Source organism: Lucilia sericata, unplaced genomic scaffold (genome assembly GCF_015586225.1).
Source record: "Lucilia sericata isolate MDLA Ls3-8-SP2 unplaced genomic scaffold, ASM1558622v1 Contig001629F_arrow, whole genome shotgun sequence".
Classification (NCBI taxonomy): Eukaryota; Metazoa; Arthropoda; class Insecta; order Diptera; family Calliphoridae; genus Lucilia; species Lucilia sericata.
This window is the reverse complement of record NW_023995544.1, coordinates 55,674-79,860: the sequence shown is the minus strand read 5'-3', so window position 1 is coordinate 79,860 and position 24,187 is coordinate 55,674. Positions and strand designations below refer to the sequence as shown.

At 29.1% G+C, this 24,187-nt stretch overlaps 1 long non-coding RNA gene across 1 annotated transcript in view; it reads left to right on the top strand.

Moving 5' to 3' along the window:
* The window catches only part of LOC119612216, a 76,186-nt gene that overhangs the window by 20,315 nt on the left and 31,684 nt on the right, over positions 1–24,187 (top strand). Inside the window, exon 2 of the long non-coding RNA XR_005232116.1 lies at positions 8,282–8,342. This is a non-coding gene — a long non-coding RNA (uncharacterized LOC119612216). The remainder of the gene's footprint in view (positions 1–8,281; positions 8,343–24,187) is intronic.

Sequence of the window (24,187 nt, the reverse complement as noted above, 5' to 3'; positions counted from 1 at the left end):
TACAGAGTTGGTCCGTAATTTAATAGGAATACTTCAATAAATCGAAAAAGTTTTCTTAAGGTGCTAAAAAAAGTACCCCTTTTACACCCAATAAGGGCTGAATTTTAAAATAGTGTGAAACTAATTTTGGGAGATATATTCAAAATATTTACAAAAATGTTATTTTGTTTATTAGTTAAAAAGTTATAAAGGGCCAAAAAAGGTACCAAAATCACCTTTGCTACACATTTTCACCCCTTAAAAGTAGGAATTTCAAATAAGTACCAGACACCCATGTGCTTATTTTGAGAGTAGATACATGTGCATTTAAAATTTTTCTTGTATCACTAATATTAGGTAAGATAATTAAGAAAACCTGTTTTACTCGTTTTTCCCCTTTTTTTAGGGGTAAAAAAATGTACAAATTTCCAAAAATCCCTCCTTGGAGGATCTATATAATCAAAAACACATCTACTGTCAAAATTTCATGATTCTAGGTTCAGCCTTTTGGGCTGTGCGAAGATGAATCAGTCACTCAGTAACGCTACTCTTTTATATATATAGATTATTAATCATTAAAAATTAACATAAAATGAATATTTCGGACAATTATCTCAAAATACAAGTTTTAGGAAGAACTATTTACAAATTATATGCAATCGAAAATGCTTTCAATTATTTTATCAATGTTTTTACAATTTTGCCAATAGGGGGCTCGGGGCTAGGAATATAATTTAGGTATAAATATATCTAGGCTTCCAAAACTGGTTTCTGACCCCAGCTATGCAATTTTAGAATATGTAGTCCTTGTAAATAGCGAAGTAGATTTAATGGCCTACAGACGAATACAAAAGAAGAATTATAAAATTCTGATAAAACCCATTATGATTCTAAAAATTTTATACTAAATTCTTTTGTATAAATACAAAATTTGAAGTTATCCAAAATTTTGAAAGTCTATGGAACGGTATTAGTTTTTATTTGACTTGTTTTTGATATGTATCCATCCATTAATTTGCAATTAGAAAATTAAATGCAAATTAAAGGATTTGCAACTATATTAGGAAACACCTACAGTTGTAAAAATCTATCGCAATAAATTCAACACCCATGTCGTTTTTCAATTTTAATCTTTACCACTCTACCACAACAAAGCCAATAGAATATTTGAATTTTAGTTTTCTATACTCGTATCATCATATTACAAATAAATTGTTTTTCTACCTTTATCAATTGAAAGGCAAAAACAATATTTAAAATTCAACATAAATTGTACAAATACATTGTATTAGGGGAAAACTTTTTTATAAAAAAAATCTATACCTACTTACATGTATAAATAAACGATAGTATATGGCGGTTTTCGACTTTGGGGGTACATTTTTTTCTGGTTGAACTATCAAATAGTCTTTAATAAGAAAGAATAGTTGAAGAATGTTTAGATGTTTACTATTTATGTATGGTTGTCAATTATATAATTGAAAATAACATATACTTTGATATATAATTTTTACTAAATCAATCCAATAGGATAATTGCAGCTTCGTTATATGCTAAAATATCTAAAAATGCGTTAAGGGATTTTTCTGATTCTCTTGATTTTAAAAACTTTGCCTAAGCCGACAATGTAGGAACTTTATCTCAAAGGATGCAAGTGACTCTAAGAGTACTTTTCTCTGCATATCAATGCAAAAAGTAAAAGCTACCCTATTAAACTTACATTTTTATAATATTTAGTAAGCCATTGAAATTACATGGAAATAAATTGTAACATACCTAGATTTAAAATATAACGTTTTCCAAGCTTTCAAAATGGGACAATCAATGAATTTTCCACTATAATGTCTGCCATAAATAAATGATAACATGGCATGCCCATTGCACGTTTAATTTTTTATAGACATAAATGTGTACGTATGTATGTGTGTATGCGTCTGAATAAACATTTTGGTACATCAATACAATGGAAAGGTAAATTTAATCGCACTTCATATATATTTACCACATATTATGTATAGTATATATATATTAAAGTGCTATAAGCACCACTACTTTTGAAATGGGATATAGAAGGTGTTTATTTTAATCTTTTTAAAAATCTATGTGATTCTGGAAAAGGAAATATCCATGTATGAATGTAAAATTATTAAGTTTTGCAAATTTGTCTTTAACTTTATTATTTTTTCATACAAAAAGAATCGAATACTTATAATAAACATTTCTATTTAATACATATTTAGTGCAAATCTAAATATAGTATTTTATTGTATAGAGTTATCAATCACGTTGTATCACAGGAATCTGCCAAACTTTTCATAAACTTCAGATGTTGGGGAAATCTCAGTTGTTTTTAAGATTTTTAATTTACAATTTATAATATTAAACTAACCCAAGTGGAAAGTGGATCCATACCACCTTCATAGTTAGCGATTCATTTTGTAAAGGCTTTAAATTTACAACATATTGATTACCGTGCAATATTCTTAAAAGATATATAACAATATCAACAAGAGAGAGTGTTATATTCGGCTGTGCCGAATCTCATATACCCACCATCAAACCGTATGCCTTAAAAGGAATGCTCCCCTATAAACATTACTCATCAAATTAACTGAAGAAGACCTTATGTGGGATATAGGGTTAATAATTGACCGTTTTTCAAAAAAAAATTACACCAATTTAGGTTCATAAAAAACATCTTTACATCGAATATCACTTTCCGACACTTTCGCATGAAATTCGGTAGGAAGATTTACGTTCCTATAAATGTTTCTTATATAAAATTTCATAACTGTTCACGTATCTTTAAGTCAGCAAAGATCGTTAAAGTAATTTTCTTATGGACCAAACCTCAATACATTTGGTAGAGAGATTTTAACTCGTATAAGAAATATGTGTGTCGAATTTCATCGCTTTTCTGTATTCTGTATTTTGAAGCCTGTAATTATCGTTTAAGTATTTTTTTGAAGGGCATCTTATATAGGGAGTAGGGTCAATTATGGACCGATCCACATAAAGTTTGATAGAGAGATTTTGGCTTCATTGAAACTTATGGGTGTCGAATTTCATCACTATACTCGTATTTTTAAGCCAGTAATGAGCGTTAAAGTCATATTCTGAAGGGGACCTTATATGGGGGTACGGTCAATTATGGACCGATCAACATAAAATTAGATAGGGAGATTTTGGATCATATGAAACTTATGTGTGTTAAATTTTATCACTACACTCATATTTTTAAGCCAGTAATGAGCGTTAAAGTCATTTTCTGAAGGGGACCTTATATGGGGGGTAGGGTCAATTATGGACCGGTCCTCATAAAATTTAGTAGAAAGGTTTCGGATCATAAGAGACTTTTTTATGTCAAATTTTATTGTTATACTGGTATTTTTAATCCAGTAATGAGCGTTAAACTAATTTTTTGAAGGGGCCCTTATATGAGGGGTAGGGTCAATTATGGACCAATCCTCACAAAGTTTGGTAGGGAGATTTTGGATCATATGAAACTTATTTATGTCGAATTTCATCGCTATACTCGTATTTTTGAAACAGATATGCCCATTAAAGCTGCTATTCGGGGGTCCATTTGTATGAGGGCTATCCGAAAACGTGGACCGATATTACCTATTTTCAATACCAAACAAACCTTTCCTATAGAAAATATTTGTGGAAAATTTCAATTCTCTATCTCGTTCCTTTCGGACTCTATCGTCCTTTCAATAGACAGATAGACAGATGGACGGACAGACATAGCTAGATCGTCTTAGAATATAATAAGGACCCAGAATATATATACTTTTGTGGCTCTATGACCAATATTTCGATGTGTTACAAACGGAATGACAAAATCAATATACCCCCCATCTTTTTTAATGGTGGGTATAAAAAATTATTTAAAAATTTAATTTTGTTGCAAATGAGCGATAATGGTCTTGTTCATAAAAACTAATCAAAAATTAGTATTATAATCCTTTGATAAATGTTTAGGAATTTTGCATAGAAAATAATTTTATACACATACATACATATGAGATCTCTGTAAACTTCAGATCAGAGAAAAACTTAATAAAAATTTCTCTTACAATTGTTTAGTTTTTAAATCAAAACTAAAAATATATTTTCTAATTACTGTATAAAAAGTTTAAAAAAATGTATGCAACCTTTTTTATCTTTAAATATTTCTATGTAATATGAAATAATAAAACATTCAAATGCATAAAATATTAAAGTGGACACAAGAGGTTAAAATATCAATGCTAGAATGTGTATGTAAGTAACATCTTAAAGTTCCATTGCCACTAAAGATTAAAAATACATACGAACAGCATATTTCTTCAGTGTTGAGTGTAGCTTTAAGCAAAATGTATGATTTTTAGTACTTCCTTTTCCTCACATTTATGGATTTTTTTTTTGTACATGACGCAATAAAAAATAAAAAGCAAATATTTTAGACAGCAATAAATCAAACTGGAGAAAGGATAAAATTTCCAAAGTTTCTATATAAATTTGAGTACCGAAGTAATCACTGGGCTTCAGAAAACTTATATCTATAAGCATCCAGAATACATACACTTTAGGCAGAAAATGTAAAAAATGCGAACGAAATTTTAACATTTAAAGTTGTCATACTCCACATAAATATTGATAACTATAAATTGGAAATATTGAATCTTGAAACCAGCCGTTACAAAACCTTTAAAAATTTCAGAAAATATAAATTTCAGAAAATATAAATTTTAAAAAAATGTGTATTTCCTCAATATATCTATTGCAGGACCCTATATCAATTTTAGGCTTTTCATATTAAAAGTTGATTTGTAATGGACATTTTGAAAGACCACAAAGTAATCTATCGATTTCCAATATGAATTATAATTATAAATATAAATTATACTTTAAATTATATCAATCTACTCTTAATAACTTTCTGAGCCTATGTCCGTCTGTCAGGCAGGCAGCCAATATGAACCATGTATTCGGGCAATGGACTTAGAAAGAGGTATGTCATAGATTTTTTCGAAGATAATTGTACATACATTTTGTTTAATCTCAATCCTCAATGTCATGTAAACAAAAATATAGCCGAAATATCGAAATGAAACGTATTTTTTGTACATATTTGCAAAGAAGCATTTCTATGCCTCTATTTGTTTTGTCTACTTGTATTTACTTCAGCTGCTTCTTTATTTTTTCTAGTTCTTCCTAGTTTCTCATTCAGTCATTCACTCACTCACTCTTCTTAGTGTGTATGTACATTAGAGGTGCGCAAAAAATATGAATTTTGTTTGGATGGGTATAATTTTGATCATTAGTGTCTCAAACTAACTGGTGTAAAATTGTAGCCAAATCGAATAACGGTAACCAGTGTCGGAAATCGATAGAAAAGTGTAAAATTGTGTAAATAATAGGACATGTTTTAATTTCTTCAAAAATTTTACCATTAAAAATATATATTCTTAACATTTCAACCAAATCTTGTCTTCTAGAAATGTACCATTCCAACTAGGTATAAAATATTAATATCGAGCGACAAATTTCAAAGTTATAGGAATTTTCTTTTCACAAATTTGAAGCGAAAACAACAAATTAATTCATATTTTACTGTTTTTTTTTTTTTTTTTGAGTAGATATTTTCTTTACATCACTTTTGCACTGTTTTGCAAAAAATGCATGTTAAACTTTTCAATTGATTTCCGGGCAACTCTAATGTACATACATTTATAAAATTTTTATTTTGAACATTTTTAAAGTAAACAGAAATAAATATACAAACTACAAACACACACTCATTCAGACAGACAGACAGACTGATAGATAGACAAATAAAACCGACTTTCATTCATATAATACAAAACACACCGTTTATATGTATTTTTCTATTCATTTCCCATTTAAAATTCCCGTAAATGTGTTTTTTTCCATCGTTCAACATTTTTTTTCGTTCATTCATTTTAGTGATTCCGTATGAAATGTCTGGAAAAAAGCCGCATTGCGGCATATTATGCGCTTATAGTCTTATGTTTTAAGAAAAAGGAACTTTTTGTAGCTCTTGTCGTTGTTGTTGGGAGTGTTATTACTGTTGTTGTTCATCTTGTCTGTTGTAACTAAGTCCTTACGTACATATGTACATATATATATGTATGTTTGTCTGTATATAGATAGTTGCTGTAAAGCCCGGGAATAAAAACTGCAGTTAAATAGTCATTCGAATGTAAATCTAGATGTAATTGGAAAGTATGTATAATGTGTAAGTGTATGAAATTCATATTTAAAGTACGTGAGAATTAAAGTTGATTTAGAGTAATAAATTTTATTGCAAATGCAAGAAGGAAAAAAATAAAACAGATAAAATAACATTCAAGCACATACAAACATTCAATTGAATTTATGATCTCTTTTCATCCATTTGTTTATGTATTTAAATTGTAGGCGGAATTTCTTTTACGAGTTTCGTACTTTATGATGATGTATTGGGTATAATACATATTTTATTTTGCTTACCATATGAATTTTATATTTGCATAGTCTTATATATTTATTTATATTTGCATAATCTTATACATAGTGTAAAGTTGTTATGACCGCGTAAAAAAAGATTTTATGGACTACTTTTACAAATATCTAAGAAGTATACATAGCTCATTTACTATAAGACTGACATAACTAAAATTTTGTCTTTTTGAAGTGAGTATTTAAATTAAGCGCTGTTTTATGTTTCTCATAGAGTTTTATCTATTTTCAGAAATATCTAATACTTTCAGTGTGAAAGTTTTGTTTTCATGAACAGATAATTTCAAATTATTCAATTCTAATAATCTTTGTCCACTTTTTTCATAACAATTGACATTTAGAACTATTTATTGATAATAATTTGTTTTAATAGCAGAGGTTACATGGGGAATGGGGCCTCTTATAGACCGATCCTCAAAATATTTGTTAGAGGGATATGGTTCCTATAAAACAGGTTTTTGTGGAATTCACCGTTAGACTGAAATATTTAAGCCAAAAGTGTTAAAATCATTTTCTGAAGGGGGTCTCATATTGGAGGATAGAACAAATTACGATTGTATCCTCATAAAAAGCTATAAAAGATGTTGTTCAATAACACTATGCGACAAAAATAAATACCTGGGAAGTGATACTATTTTTCTAAAAGGTGGATCCGAGTAGAACAATAATATGTTTTTGAAATTTGCCAAACACCTTCAAAATCTTGAGTTACGGATAAAAACCCGGTTTTTCGTACCTTTAAGCACTTATGAGTCAGTAACATAGTTGAATCTGAACCAATTTTAAATTTCCCCACGAATTTAGAAAGCTGAAGCTGAGAACTTTATAATGACATATATAACGTTTAAGTAACCTGAAGAGATATGTGTGAGTTTCACTAGCAAACATATGTTTTATTTTAGTTTTGCACCGTTGTCCATGTTTGGAGATGTTTTATGAAAGTATTTAATACAGGAACCGTACCATTTATTAACTGATTAGAAACCCATGTTAATTCATGAATAAAACGCAACTTTGTTTTTAAAAATCCGTTAGCAATTGATGACTTTATTGGTATTTTTCTTAATACAAAATTGTTTAAAAACTGATTTCTGAAAGATGCTTTATATGGGGGATAGGGTTAAATATGGGCCGATCCCCAAAAAAATTGGTGGAAGGATTTATGTTTATATAAAAGTTATTTATTCTGAATTTCATTTTCTGAAGCAGGGTTTGTATGGGGAATAAATAAGACCGTATTGTCTAAAGAATCAGCAGTATCAATAAAGATTACAGCGAACTCATTTATACCGATTTTTGTATTGATTGGACCTTTCGGAAAATCAGTTTTAGAAAAATTTTGTATTAAGAAAAAGATCAATAACGTCGTCAACTGCCAAACGATCGGTTCAGATTCAACTAAGTGACTGACTTATAAGTAATTAAAGGTACGAAAAACCTTTTTTTACCCGTAACTCAAGATTTTGGAGATGTTTGGCAAATTTCAAAAACATATTCTTGTTCTACTCGGATCCACCATTTAGAAAAATGGAATCATTTCCCAGGTATTTCAATTTTCGTTTATTTTGTCTCACTGTGTAATGAGCGGGGCTAAGGACAATTATAGAACGATCCTAATAAAATTTGAAAGAGAGATTTTGGTTCCCGAATTGGACCTTCTATGGAAAGAGGGTAGTGAATTTCCCTACAGTTAATAACATTAGTTTTTATCAAATTATTAATTAATATTTTATTTTACTTTAAAATTATACATATGTATTTCTAATCCAAATATTTTTTATTTTACTTGCAGATACTGACATATTTTTTTGAAGCAGTTTTCATCATACTCAACATTTCGAATGAGGAGAGCAGTAAGTTTAAAACTTTTAATTTAGATAAAAAATTATGTTTTAACATCAAATGTTTAATTAAATGTAAACATCCAGGAAAAACTTACATTGAAAAGTAATGAGTTAAAAAGCTAATAAAGCTCTTTTCACTACTTCTTCATTAGCATTTTAAGTCATTATTTTAACTCGGTGATGTCATTGGAGGCAAGTACTTCTACGCACGCTTACAAATAGGGAGTTAAATAAGTACTTGCAATTTGTCTTACAAAACAGTTGTTGAGTAAGTTGTTTTGTTTTTTAATAACAAAAAGAGCCAGCTAGAATACGAACCAGGGACTTTGGTTTTTTAGTCAAATGTTCTACACACTGCACCACTGCTAAGCTATTTTATTGCGCGTCAAATAATGGTTTTCACAAACAAAAGTAATTTTGTTTTATTTTTTGTAAAACACAATTATTAAAACGCAATTAAATAAAATGTGCAAACAAAATGACAAAGCCGAAAATAAAGTACTTCTGTATCAGATTATAAGAAAGTCGTTACTAGAGTACTTCTAAATAATGCAGACGGTAAGTAGTAGTCATTGAAAAGTAAGTGGTTATTAAAAAAATTACAAGGACAATTATATTAGTATATAATCTTTAAAACATTCTAACAATTATTTATAGATTTAATTTAATGTCGTTATAAGACTATAATTAAAAAAAATATCCTTATGATTTTCATTAATACAGTCGACATAAAAGATAGAAATCTATTTAAGTCAAACAAGACCTTTAAATAGGAAACGATTAAAGTATACATTTCACCAAATTAGTTCACTTCATTAACATACATGTGTACTTGTAGAATCTTTAGAGTGGTTTACAGTGAGGTAGTTCTTTAACGAATTTCAACTATTTGAATACATTTTGGAAATTTTCAATTAACTCGAAGATGTTTGAATCTATATATATTTGAATTCGTATAGTGGGAAAAGTATAACGTTAGGCGTTGTTCCACGTTAGTAATTACAATTTGTCTTAATTTTCCACCATGTATATGAATTTACCTAAATGGATCAATAATTTATACATAACAGATATTTCCCAAAGCTGGAATATAAAGGTCCACTACAGAAAGTAACCACAAATTAAATAATAATTGGTTTCAAGAATATATTCAACATTAATATATATATACCACTATCGTGAAATATCCCGTATAAATATAAAACTTGTTCTTCTTACTTAGATGTTATTGTATTAATCGTCATGCATAATTAAATAAGTGTATCAACATATAGTTGCCTGTCAAAACCTTAATTATTTAACTAAAATATTTTGATTTTACACAAAATATTCAAATTAAAGTACCACTACTATACCAACAAAACAATAAAACGAACACCAAATACAATTTACCTATAATTACATTTCAATTAGAGGCCGCACCACCCACCACTTACTTAACAATAGAATTCTCTTTATATTCCTATAGTAGTAAACAAATTAATGGAAGTATATATAAATATATGTGTATGTTTTAGGGATACTACACTCCTTCCACTATTAATTTTCTAAATAATAAATCAACTTCATGTTGTTTTCCTAATAATACCACACACAGGTATGTATGTACATATGTATGTATGTTCATATGTATGTGTAAATGTTCAAATAAAATACATAAATTTAATATAAAATACAAGCAAAAGGTTAAAATCATTTCCGTTACTAAGTGTTAACATAATTAATAAACAATTAGACATTAAGTGACATTAATAACAGATGAATATTACTTACACACACATATATACATATATAGTAACTATGAATATTTAACTTTTATACGACTTAAGCACCTGTCGCAGTAATCAATCATTTATAAACAAACGAAAAACTGAAAGGTTGAAAAAAAGTTAATATGTATTAAATTTGTAAAATAAAGAATTATTATGGAAGAATAGTAAAGAATTATTATGTATGTTTATTAGGGAGGCAATAAAAAATCATTCCGATTTTTAACATATTTGTACAAAATAAAAACATACTTACAGAGAATTTAAGCTAAAATAGTAAACGCTTATTTAGGGAAACAGAATTCTGTTTGCAGTATTTATAAAAGTGAGATATTAACTATTGCAAATTTCAATACTACCGTATTGGTTAGTGATCTTTCAATGTCAAGTTGCTAGTCTGACAATACCTATTTTAGGTCCCTGCGCATAGAGACTACCTTGCCAATGTGAAGGTTGATGAGTTAGTCCGAACGGATCACTAGGATCTATTTAAAGTAGTATCTTGGGATTCAGTATATAAAAAGCTAGAAATAGAATTGATAAAAGAGCACACCATACAACTGACAACCCTTAATAGACGGGACACATTGAGGTTGCTTGCAAAAATAACTTAACATTCTTTACTTTCCTATTAATTGTGTTGTTTTTAAATAAATCAGACATGGTGACATTAATCGCAATTTAATGTAGGTCAAAACAATTAGAACAGGCGACAAATTATTTTTATGATTCATGGCTGTTCAATATGCATGAAATGATCTCACTGTGAGCCTAACCTCTGTAGTATAACCCATTTATATAAACATATAATTAAAACAATTTAAAAAAATACCCACTGGGCATTGACACAAACAAAATGACCAATTTAATTTACAATTCTTCAGTATATGTTTGTTTGAATATCTTCATCACCCACTTAATGTTCTACAAAGGATATTAATACATACAAAGCCATTTTTTTAGATTTTTAACAAGGAAAAAACGTTTATATGTTTAAACTTAAGTTCACTAAACATTTATAGTAAAAAGATGTACACAAACATCATACATATGCATACTTATATACATTTCTACCTACACAAATACATACTTAGAGAGTAAAAAAAAGAAAAGCGAATAAAACAGCTCGAATGAAAAATGTAATGTATACTCATTACAACACATTTATCATTTTCTTATTCTTGAAAACATGAAAAACAACTAACTTAACAGAAAAAAAACAAGAAAACAATAGAAACAACAATAAGAGCAACAGCAACTACAACAAGAAGAATATAAAATAAAACGTTGCCAAGAAGACAGACAAACGAATGAACGAACGGACAGACAGACATTAACGTAAACCCAGGCACTTGCTATCAATCAAAGTTCTATTATAAGGGTGTTAAAGCATGAGCAACCACAACAACCGCAACAAAATAAAAAATCACACACACACACACACACATAACAACCAACAAACAAACTGACAAAAACGTTAAATTACATTACACTTAAGTTTTTATTTAAAAAAATATATAACCCAGTTAGTAAGTTAAGAGGTTAAAGGTTTAAGTTCAGTAATTTTCATATTTAGGTATCTTAATTCTTTTAGTAGGACCGCGGATTTCAGTGGTAGTGATAAAAGATTTAGGAAGTGCTTCTCAAGTGCTTTTGTTTGTTATTTATCAGTACTACTTTCCTTCTAAGTAATGCAGGCGGTATGTAGTAGTCGTTGAAAAGGAAGTTCTTGAGAAAATTGAAGTCATTAGCATGTTTTGGCTGGGGATGCATCCAGAACAACATCACAAGAGACGGTCAATATTATACATACCTCTCTTAAGAAGTCTCCTTTCAAAAAGTAGCCAAATATTGTCGCTAACAAATCACTTAAATAAATAATCTACTTATATATATAAAAGAGTAGCGTTACTGACTGACTGATTCATCATCGCACAGCCCAAACGGCTGAACCTAGAATTATGAAATTTTGACAGTAGATGTGTTTTTGGTTATGTAGATCCACTAAGGAGGGATTTTTGGAAATATGTACATTTAGGGGTAAAAAGGGAAAAAACGGGTAAAACAGGTTTTCTTAATTATCTTACCTAATATTAGTGATAAAAGAATATTTTTAAATGTACATGTATCTACTCTTAAAATAAGCAGATGGGTGTCTGGTACTTTTTTGAAATTCGTGCTTTTAAGGGGTGAAAATGTGTAACAAAGTTGATTTTGGTACCTTTTTTGGCCCTTTACAACTTTGCAACTAATAAACAAAATAACATTTTTGTAAATATTTCGAATATATCTTCCAAAATTAGGGGACACCTGTTACGTACTTTTTAAAAATTCAGCCCCTTTTGGGTGTAAAAGGGAGAAAACTGTATTTTTGGTACCTTTTTAGCACATTAAGAAAACTTTTTCGATTTATTGAAATATTCCTATTAAATTACGAACTAACTGTAATATTTATTGAAACAAAATGTTTGCTATTTCACTGGGGAAAAAAGTACCAAAAATGAAAAAAACGGGAAATTTAATTTTATTCAAACTCATTGAGCCAATTTTTATAAAATTTGAAAAATAGTTTATTTACTCACATAAAATAAGCTATTGGTATATTATTTTGGAATTCGAGTACTAAGGCCTATATAGGACCAAATTCGAGAAAATTATTTGGTACCTTTTTGAAAGCACAATTTTTCTGGAACAAAAGAATGCAGATTTGAATCGCTTGAGTTTTATCTGTGATATATAGATTTAAATACGGAACATTTTGTAAACTTAATTCTCAAAAAAGTATATTTCTAAGCGAAAAGGGGAAACATTGTACTCTTTTTATTAGTACTTTCCACTTAGGTAAAATTTATTCCACTTTTGGTACTTTTTCTTCCTTTAAATGATACTCTGTATGGTTTGTAATATGAATTCAAAACACATGATTATTAAACATACACGGTCCTCATTGAATAAGATTCTTTAAGAGAGAACTTTTTAGTACTTTTTATCTCATAAATGGTACTTTCTGAATTTTCTAAAATATTCAACCGAGAACATAAATTTTAACATACATGGTATTGACTGAATAATATTCTGTAAGTGGATACTCTTTGGTACTTTTCTATTCTTCAAATGGTACCTTTTGGTTTCTCTATAATGGTTAACCGGAACACATCCTTATTAAATGAGAATTTATTGAGAGGAACTTTTGTACTTTTTGTTTTTCCGATGGTACTTTTTGATATTTTTACGATATTGAACATAGAAATTTAAAAGTTAAAATATAGGGACCTTAGTGAATGAGAATCTACTGAAAGGGACTTTTGGTACTTTTTCATTCATCAAATTATATTTTTTGAATTGTCTATAATATTTAACACAGAAACATAAAATTTTTGATTAAATAAGAGGTATTTTTTAGTACTTTTTTTCAAAAAGTAATTTCGAAATTTTTTTATAATGTGGAAGCTAAACGAATGAAACTAAAAATACAAGCTTCTTCCTGAATGCGAATTTATTTATGTGATATTGAACGTAAAAAACTGAAACATTAAAAAATTTTTAAATCAATTTTAATTTTCTATAAAAGTAAACAAAATTTTTTATGTATTTAATTTTGGTTAGGGTAGCGAAGCACCCAGGGTATGCTAGTAAATATATAATTTAAATTCGACACAAATTACTTTAATTTTCAATACATACACAAATCCATATTAATCTCAAAAAATTTAAAATTTGAATTAAACCCAATACTAGGCCTTTCCGAAATCACTCGAACTAATCAATAATAACTCGAAAAAACAAATCATTCTTTATTGTTAATATTTGTGTTCCCTTACTTCACAGAATTGTTCATGGGGCATTAAAGTTTTTGATATTGTTTCACATTTTATTAATGTCGTATGAATACACATACTAAACATACATATGGATGTATGTGAATGTTTGTAAACGGAAGTGTTTTTTGTCTAATAGTGTGGCTTTAAAAAGGTAACAAGTGGACATTTCAATATATCTTCTTTTTTTTTGTTGTTCTTACTTTATACTGGCTTGTCTCCCTAGTTTGTCTTATAGAATTTTTATTTAAACAAATGGAATTTTAAGTAGCCATTATTTTTTGCTTTAACTAAAACATTTTAAAAACATAAAGAAATATTCAGTATAATGTTCGTATAATTTATTTATTTTTTTATAAAGTACTTTTTCGTATTTTGCATAATAAGTACGAAAAACGATTAAAGGTGAAATATTTGTCAAACGGTCGACTTTATGTTATGCTAAAAAGTTAATGGAAACTTTAATAATTGATATTAAATTTTTAGCACTGAATTTATTAACTAAAGTGAAATTAATTATAATGCAAACTAAGTACATTAAATGTAAATTTATAATAACTAATAGATGAAAATCATACTTTCGAAACAACAATGAATATGAACAAGTGAGAGTATTATATACGGCTGTGCCGAATCTCATATACCCACTAACAAAATGTATGCCATAAGAGGATCACTCATCAAATTAACTGACCATTTTTCATAAAATTTTTTTAGACCGATTTTGGTTCACATTAATATGTTTACATCGAATATCATCGCTGTACTCGCATTTTTATGTCAGTAATTATTTGGTCAATTAGTAATTTGTGTGGTCAATTATGGACCTCAATAAATTTGGTAAAGAGATTTTAACTCGTATACAACTTATGTGTGTCGAATTTCATCGCTTTACTTGTATTTTAAGCCAGTAATGAGCTTTAAAGTAATTTTCTGAAGGAGAGCTTATATGGAGGTAGGGTCAATTATGAACCGACCCATATACAATTTGTCAAATTGTATCGTTGTACTCGTATTTTTAAGCCGGTAATGAGCGTTAAAGTCATTTTCTGAAGGGAACCTTATAGGGGGGTAGGGTCAATTATATACCGATCCTCATAATATTTGGTGGAGAGAAGATCATATGAAACTTATTTATGTTGAATTTCATCACTATACTAACATTTTAAAAAATAAATACCCGTTAAGGCTGTTTTCTGGGGGTTCACTTGGATGGGGGCAATCCGAAAACGTTGACCGATATTGCCCATTTATAACATCAAACAAAGAATATTTTTGGAAAATTTCTCTCGAGCTCATTCCGTTCGGACTTTATCGTGTTTTCAACAGACAGACAGATGGACAGACGGACGGACATGGCTAAATCGGCTTAGAATTTAATAAGGACCCAGAATATATATACTTATGTGGGTCTATGACCAATATTTCGATGTGTTACAAACGGAATGGCAAAATATCATCTTTTTTGATGGTGGGTATAACAGTTTTATTTAAATGTGAAATATATTCAGTATATTATTGTTTTGACTTATACACCAAAAAATCGGTGTATAATCGGTGTATATTCTCTATAGACAATAGTCTATAGAATATACTATAGACTTATGTACTACTCTAAATACTAGATGGTAGATTCGTCTAGTTAGTTTGTATACTAATTCAAAGACTAATTCACTTCCCTTGCTTACCCTACTATGCCAAATTTGGTGTCAAATCACCCTGAATAGTTGTAAAATATTTGTGGTATTTTTATCTTATTATGTCAGGATCTAAAGATGTCAAAAATTACTTTCTAAAATTTTTGGAAAAAATAATATTGAAAGAATAAAAGTTAAAAAAAGTATGAAATTAAAATAATACGAATATTTTTTGTTCTCTAGATTGTTGAAAAAATTAACTTTTTTATAACGAAATTAAAAAATAAAAACGCAGTTTTTATACCCTACACCACTTTAATGGGGAGGGTATATTGGGTTTGTGCTGATGTTTGTAACATACAAAAATATTCGTGCTAGACCTTAAAGTATACCAATCGACTTAGAATCGTTTTCTGAGTCGATTAAGCTATGTCCGTCTGTCCGTCCGTCTGGCTGGCTGTCCATGTAAACCTTGTGCGCAAGGTACAGGTCGCAATTTTCAAGACAATTGGATGAAATTTGACACACGCTCTTTTTTCGGCCCAAGGACGAAGACTATTGAAATTGGTTGAAATCGGTCCATTATTTCACCTAGCCTCCATACAACAGAACCCCCCGAAAAGGGCTTCTGAGCTCATAATTATGTTAAATATACATGCATATCGATAAAAAACGGCACCACTAAGTTTTATACAAGCCTTGATGACCTTCCCAAATTTCATAAAGATCGGGCCTCATTTGACCCTAGCTCCCACCCAAAGTCCACTTCCGAAAATTACTTGAATGTCCAAAATTAACTTATAAACACAAATATAGCGATGAAATTCCGCACAAATAAATATTATAAAAATTTAAATATATTTACAAAACTTTATCGGGCTTGGTCCCCCTATAAAGCCTTTTTTAGAAAATTAGTTTTTCATCCATAAATTGCTTAAATGTATCGGAACAAGGTAATAGAAGATAAAATGATTTATTATGAAAAATAAATCACATTTAATATTCATAACTTGTTTTAGAGGTATGTAATCCGGTTATTTTCTAACGATTTTTTCTCTTTTTGTCGGACAGTGTAATTAATAAATGTAATTCAATCCAAGTGTCCCATTCATAAAATAATAACAATTTTTGAAGTGATTAAAATTTTTGTTTTCAACATAAATAAATGCAAAACTATATTATGTTGTTAACATAAACCTACATTTTTCTGACTTTGGTGTGTTTTTATGAGCAACTAATCAAATGACAAAATTTTTTGTTTATATTTTTTCCTTTGTTCTTTTAATATTGGCCCAAAAGACACCCTAGTTGTATTAACCCCACTTTGTTGCCCTATTCTACTTAACATTTCCATTTTGTTGTTTACACGTTTTATTTTCTGGCTGCTTTTTGTACAAATTGTGACAAACTACACATCGGTAATTTCCAACAAGAGTGTCATAACTCAAAATTCAGGTTATTCTAAATATTCGCACAAGATTTATGACAGTTTTGAAGTAAATAAGCGACATGTAAGTGCGTAGAATTACACATTGTTTTTGTGTAATGAATGACATAAATATACATAAGTTGTTGTACTTTAAAGTGCTACGAAAAATATAAATATGAGGGGTGGCATGTTATACATTAAAAACCTACCAAAAACATTCCAAATTGTTTTGCTTGTTTAAATCCCCTTTATAGTGAACCTCGTATGAACGTTTATATATTTTTTGTGTAAAAGTGGAAATGTAGCTTTTATTTTACTCACCCCCTGTCACAGACGTGTCAAACATGATACGAATTTTAAATCAAAACAAACATACATCTTCTAAATTAAGTACACACCTCTACACGCTTTCTACACATGAAACTATGAAATTGAATCGTTCATTAAAAGTATAAACTAATAAAAGCTAAACATGATACGACCGCAGTCAGAGACAGCAATTGAATGTTGTGGGTAGATGTCAGAAAGAGAAAATCTTAATTTAAAAAAAAAATTAAGTATTTTTAATAATTGAATTGTTGACAACGTGTCTGCTTCCCCTGTAGTGTTCTTTGTATTTTTTTTTACAAAAAAAATATACATATAACTCATAAAACTTAATTTTATTGTTGTCAATAACAGCAATAAATTAATTTAAACAAAATTTTCATTCCATTCATTACACAAACTTTACCTTTAATTTAAGTACTAAATTACTATATGCGTTTAATTTTGTTTTACTTAAATTTAAGAAATAATTAATAAAACTCCCATAATTACATGTATTTCTTAAACTTGTATACATACATATAGCTAATGATTACTACCACCCACGATTTGAGCATTATTATTATATTTATTCGTTTTTAAACAAGTATAAACGTTGCCTTAATGTGGTCTTCCCTTTCTCCTTTAAGGAAGAACATTTACAAAATACAAAGTTTAAGCGTCATCACATCAGGGGGTATGACTCTTTAGTAAATTTTTGTTTTCTATTGTAAACTGTGACTGATACAAGAACCACACGCAACCAAAAATTTTTTGTATATTTTATATTTAAATTTTTTCTTCCTTTTCCCTTTGTTACGGAATACATCAAGGTCAGAAGATAGCGGTTTCATTATAAAACACTAGCTCTCGTATTTGTAAAGATATCAATCGTTTATTTTAAGTTTATTACGCACATTTTCCATACAAAATTTCTATAATAAACTATCAACAACTTTATTAAGCATTTATGAATATGGGGGTTAGAATGAAACTATAAATAAAGTTTGATAAAAATTTATTATTTTATTCTAGTCCATACATATGGAAACCGACGTCTTCTGATCGAGATGAAATTTGCACAAATGATAGAACTATTGGATAGTAGTTCATTAACAAGATTAATTTTTAAGAACACATCAAAATACTAGTCTGAGACTAACAAAATTATATATGTTTGTATGGGGAATTTCGTGTCAAGTGACCCAAAATCGATGTCTTCCGATTTGGAAGAAATTTGCACCAAGGCCGGACAGTAGGCCGGAAGTTGGTCAAGAACTTCCGGAGTCAGAGGGGGTCAAAATTGGTCATTTCGGTCATACAGGGTTTTATTCAAATGAGTGTAACTTTTCACCTCTTTAATTTTTTTTTTTTTTAAATATCACTATACAACAAAATCAATTTTTTTCCAAAATTATAAGGTCCGACCCATAAATTTTGATAGAGGAAACAAAAACAAAAGACACGTGTATCGGCGTTTTGAAAGTTTACATCTGAATTTCATTTGAGCGAGGGTTAAATTTTCCCAATTTTGGCACATTCTTATTATTAATCGACATAAGAAACCATGAGACCCTTCCATTTTAGGTATAAAATGTGTTCACCAATTTAATGTAAAATATTACGGAGAACATTTTTGTAGAATATCTTAACCCTCTAACTCCTCAAGGTATGAATCTTTTTTGTCCTTCTTTTAATAAAAGAGCAAAAACACCTTTAAACCGGAATTTAAGAGGTTAAAATGTTACACAAAAATATTGTCCGTGAAATTTTACTATAAGTCCCTAAATACACCAATATGGAAAATTCAACCAGATAGTCAGAAATAAGACACAACAAAAGAGAGCTTAGGGTTAATTTCGCATTTATTAAGAATTTTATTTTAAAGTACTCCAAAAATTTAGCATGAAAAAAATTTCGAAAATTTTGATACGGAGGGGACCAGGTGCGAAAATTTATGAATTTCAAGAAAGTAGACTAATTTCCAATCCGTTGATATGTAATACGTCTACCTTGTCCTTTTCACTTGTAAATTTAAGGACGAAATATTTAACATCACATAGTAAAATTGTGACAGCAAAAATTAAATAATACGTATACGTCACGTGTCCAACACAATGATGAAAAATCAAAGAGAGCCAATTTTACCATGAGATGTTAAATATTCCCTCCTTAATTTTACATGTGGAAAGGACAAGGTAGACATGTTACACATTAATGGATTAGAAATTAAGTCTTCTTTTCAGAAATTTACAAATTTTTTAGCAATTCAGAAATTCATGGAATACTTTTTTAAAAAATAGGAAAAAATTTATTTTTTTAATTTTTGCGAATATAAAATTTCTATTTACGAATATTTTTTAACGAAAATTTACAGTTATGTAAGCCTTTTCATTAAGAATGTAAAACTTAAAAGAAATTGTTTGTTAACACAAATCCCTCAATTTCTCAAAAAATTTTGATAAATCACAAAAAATGATTTTTTTTAGTTTTTTTTGGCCATAACATCCATATCAAGCTCGGGGTTATCGAAACCATTCACAGAATAATTAAGAACATATTGGGCCATCTAAAATGGGTCATTTGTTATCAATATTTTCAAAATTTTTGTAAAGTTAGCTTTTCAAAAAGTGTAAATTCTTTATACATCTCCTTTGAAATTTTTTAGATAACTTAAAAAGAAAAAAGTACTTTTCAAAAACGGACAAAAAAGACCCCTACCTTGAGGAGTTAAAGGGTTAAGATATTATACAAAAATGTTCTCCGTAATATTTTACATTGTATTGCTGAACACATTTTATACCTAAAATGGAAGAGTCTCTTGGTTTCTTATGCCGATTATCAATAAGAATGTGCCAGAGTTTGGAAATTTTAACCCACCCTCAAACGTCTTTTATTTTTTTCTCCTCTATCAAAATTTATAGGCCGGAAATTGTAGTTTTTTTTTTTTTTGTATTGTACAGTGTATTTAAAAAAAATAAAAGGAAAGAGTGAAGAAATTGCTATCTTAACTCCTTTGGACAATTTTTGCTAGGACCAATAGGTGCAAAGTTACACTCATTTGAATAAAACCCTGTATGACCAAAATGTCCAAATTTGACACATATGTCCGGCAGTTCTTGACCGATAGAGCTGAAAATTTGTATGTGACTACTATGCAATAGCACTAACCTTAGTGCAAATTTCGTCAAAATCGATTTTTTGAGTTGGGTCACTTCACATGAAATTCCCCGTATGTATATTCTAGAATTTTCCGTCCGTCGGTTTGTCCGTTCGTTTGTCTATTTTACACCACGATGGAGTCCGAAAAAATAGCTAGAAAACCAAAATTTTGTATTAATACAGTTTTATTGGCATAATGAAGTATCGGACAACGATTTGACTTAATAAAGTTTAACCAGTCACAACTGGTTTAAAATTATAACGATGAAACTCGACAAAAAATGTTATTTAGGAACCAAAAGCTTTGTAAATGAATGAAAATAACATCCCACCCATATATGATCCTATTTAGAAAAATACACTCATGACATTACTCTTGACTAATGCTGCTATATTGATGAAATTCGAAATAAACATCTTTTATAAGAATCAAAAACTCATTATCAAATTTTATGTGAATCGGTCTATGTATGTTATGATAAAAATATACAAAAACATTTTCTGAAATGAATTAAGCTTCAAAAATCTAATTAAATAATAAATTCAAATCCCCGTTAATACAGGACATACTTACTTGTTAATAATACCCCACTCCACTATAGTGGGGAGGATATTACGCATTTATGTTTGTATTCCTTCCGTCTTTTAAGGTTGTCAAAATGTTCCGGTGAATGATTGTCTGGTACAAATAAATATAAATATCTTTAAAATGTATCCAAATTAAATGACTCATAATCACTAAATAATACCACATTAAAAATATCTCTTTAAAATATCTAAAAATTTTTACAAATACCACAAACTTATGTATTTTCTGTCCTTTTAAAAAAGGGAACCAAGAGAAATATAAAAATATATTAAGCTAAACCCTTTCAAAAATATTGTATTATTTTCTGTTTTTTTTTTACATCAATGGAATACAAAAGTATACAAATTGGTGGCAAAGTATTAAGTTTTTTTATTTTTCTTTTCCTTCCTTTTTTATTTCTATTTCTTCATTTTCATCTTTATATTGAAATCTGTTGATGGTTTTATACTATGTATGTATGCATATAGAAAAAAAAAATACTTAAAGTTCAAAGATGTTTTCATACAACAGCAAACAATTTATGTAAAATGTATACTTGAAAAAAATTCGCACAAGTTAAATTATATTTTAAAATATAAGATGATTAAAAAGGCACCGACATGAAGGGAATAAAATACTTTTAAGGAAAAAAAAATTAAAAAGAACTTATGGCGATGATGATGGTGTAAATACTTGACTTATTCAAGTACAGCAGCCACCATATATAAACATGCAGACAGATTGTACATATTCTTAGAATTTACAAATAAGGTGGCTTCAATTGAGTAGAGCAAGGGATAATATTGTACACTTTATAAACATTTTTGCACCAATTTTTAATGCCGCCCTAAGGCACCAACATACTTGTAAAAACATACTCTTATAGCGAAAGAGTTGTCAACAATTTGTTGCTTACATGACACTATTCTAAAGATTCTTTACTAAGATCAAACAAGAAGGTTTTGAGATAAATAAACAACAGCATGAATATCCTTAAACGATTTTTAATACACATATTTAAATGTTTTATATTTAAAGACTTTAAGAAATATTAGCACTACATTAAAACTACCAATGATTGTAACTTAACAGTTTTATATAATTGCTTAAATTACATGAAGCTATAAAAATCTCAAATATTGTTTTATGACTTTTTCCGTACTTCTTACAAAGATAAAATAAACCATTTTATGTTTGTTTCATAAAATTCTTTACTAAAAACAAGTAAAAATGTATAGCCGATCATGGCTGACCATAAGGGTATCATATACACCAGAGGTATGTTAAAACTCTGGATTATTTTTATACCCTTCACCACCATCAGTGGTGATAGAGGGTATATATGTATAAGTTTGTCATTCGATGTGTAACAACAAGAAATATTCAACTGAGACCCAACAATGATTATATATGTTCTGGATCCTTATGAAAATCTGAGTCGATTTAGCTGTGTCCGTCTGTCTGTCTGTCTGTCTGTCTGTCTGTCTGTCTGTCTGTCTCAAACACTCTCACGTTTAAACTAAGTAAAAGAAATCAGCCAAATTCACTAAAAATATTCACTATTGTCCGAAGCAGTTTGGTATCGAAAATCAGCCAAATCGGTCTACAACGTAAAAAATTATGAGTCAAAATTTCATACTACCTCGAAAAAATTACGTTCTTTCCTAATTCTTGAGTAGTTTTCTCAGAAACTACTAAAGATATTGAGATGAATTTTGACACACGTTATTTTCTTTACCCAGGTATCAATTATGCTCAAACTCAAAACAATCGATTCAAAATTTCCCATAGCCCCCATACAAAGGTACATATTCTCGGAAATAGATTTATCGTTAATAACTAATAACATATGTACATAATATGAACAGAAATCATATTACCAACGTAGATCTATATAGGTCCATTATAATCCATAGCTGCCATATAAGGTTCACTTTCGAAAAATACTTAAATACAAATAACTATTTAAGAAATAAAGATATTGGAATGATATTCAACATAAATATTTTTGTGTGTACATAAGTCCATAAGTCCATAATTGGGCATAGCTCCCATATAAGTCCCATTTCCGATAACCTCGTAAACGCACATAAGTGAATTTTGAACTCATTTTCTGATAGGTACTTTGTATGGGAGCTGGGTTCATCCGAAAATCGGCAGTGTCATTTACACTTATGTATATAAAACTAAGTTTCGACGATTTTTGTGAAGGGCCAGGCGAAATAATGGACCAATTTCAACCATTTCCAATAGGCTTCGTCCTTGGGTCAGTATCAGCACAATTTTAACATGGACACACAGATAGACGAACAGATGAACATAGCTAATAGTGATTCTGAGCCGATTGGTATATGTGGGTAGGATTGGATTGTGGGTTTGTAACATCCAAACATCAACACTATGTTGGGACGGGAAGCATTTTGCTAATTATGTTGATGAAATTTGGATCATTCGTGTTTTTTGGAGTCTATTGAAATCGATCCATTATTTGACCTAGCCCTAATACAACCGTACCACCCGAATATTGCTTTTGAGCTCTTAATTATGGTAGATGTTCCAGTATCTCTACAAAAATCGGCATAATATAGTATTATTCAAGGCTGCATAAATAACTTTAATATACAAGTAAGTGCCTCCACCAAAATTTATAAGAATAGGCCCATATTTACCCTAGTCCCCATATAATACCTCTTACAGAAAATCAATTTTTTGCCAACAAGTTGTTAAAATATTTTGGATTTAAGGTAGAAAACTACTATGTATATATATATATATATGCATACCGTTCTCACGGTGGTGATGGATATAAAAATATACATAAATTTGTAGGTGTTCTAGTATCACCGGTATATGTTTAAGTTGAAATAAAAATCCTTTTGGAAAAATAAGAAAATTCTTATTTTGTGTATGTGTGTTATTTCTCATAAATGTTTGTTCAGCTGAGAGCAATGAAATTAGATTATCATTCGTAATGCTTTAACATACACATACGAATACACATCTACTATATTACATTTGGAAAACCAAACATAAAAACATGATATTCCTATGAAAGTGTATAAATGTAGTATACGCATTCTTGTGACACTTTTATATATTTTTTATACCCTCCACCACCATCAGTGGTGATAGAGGGTATATATAAGTTTGTCGTTCCGTGTGTAA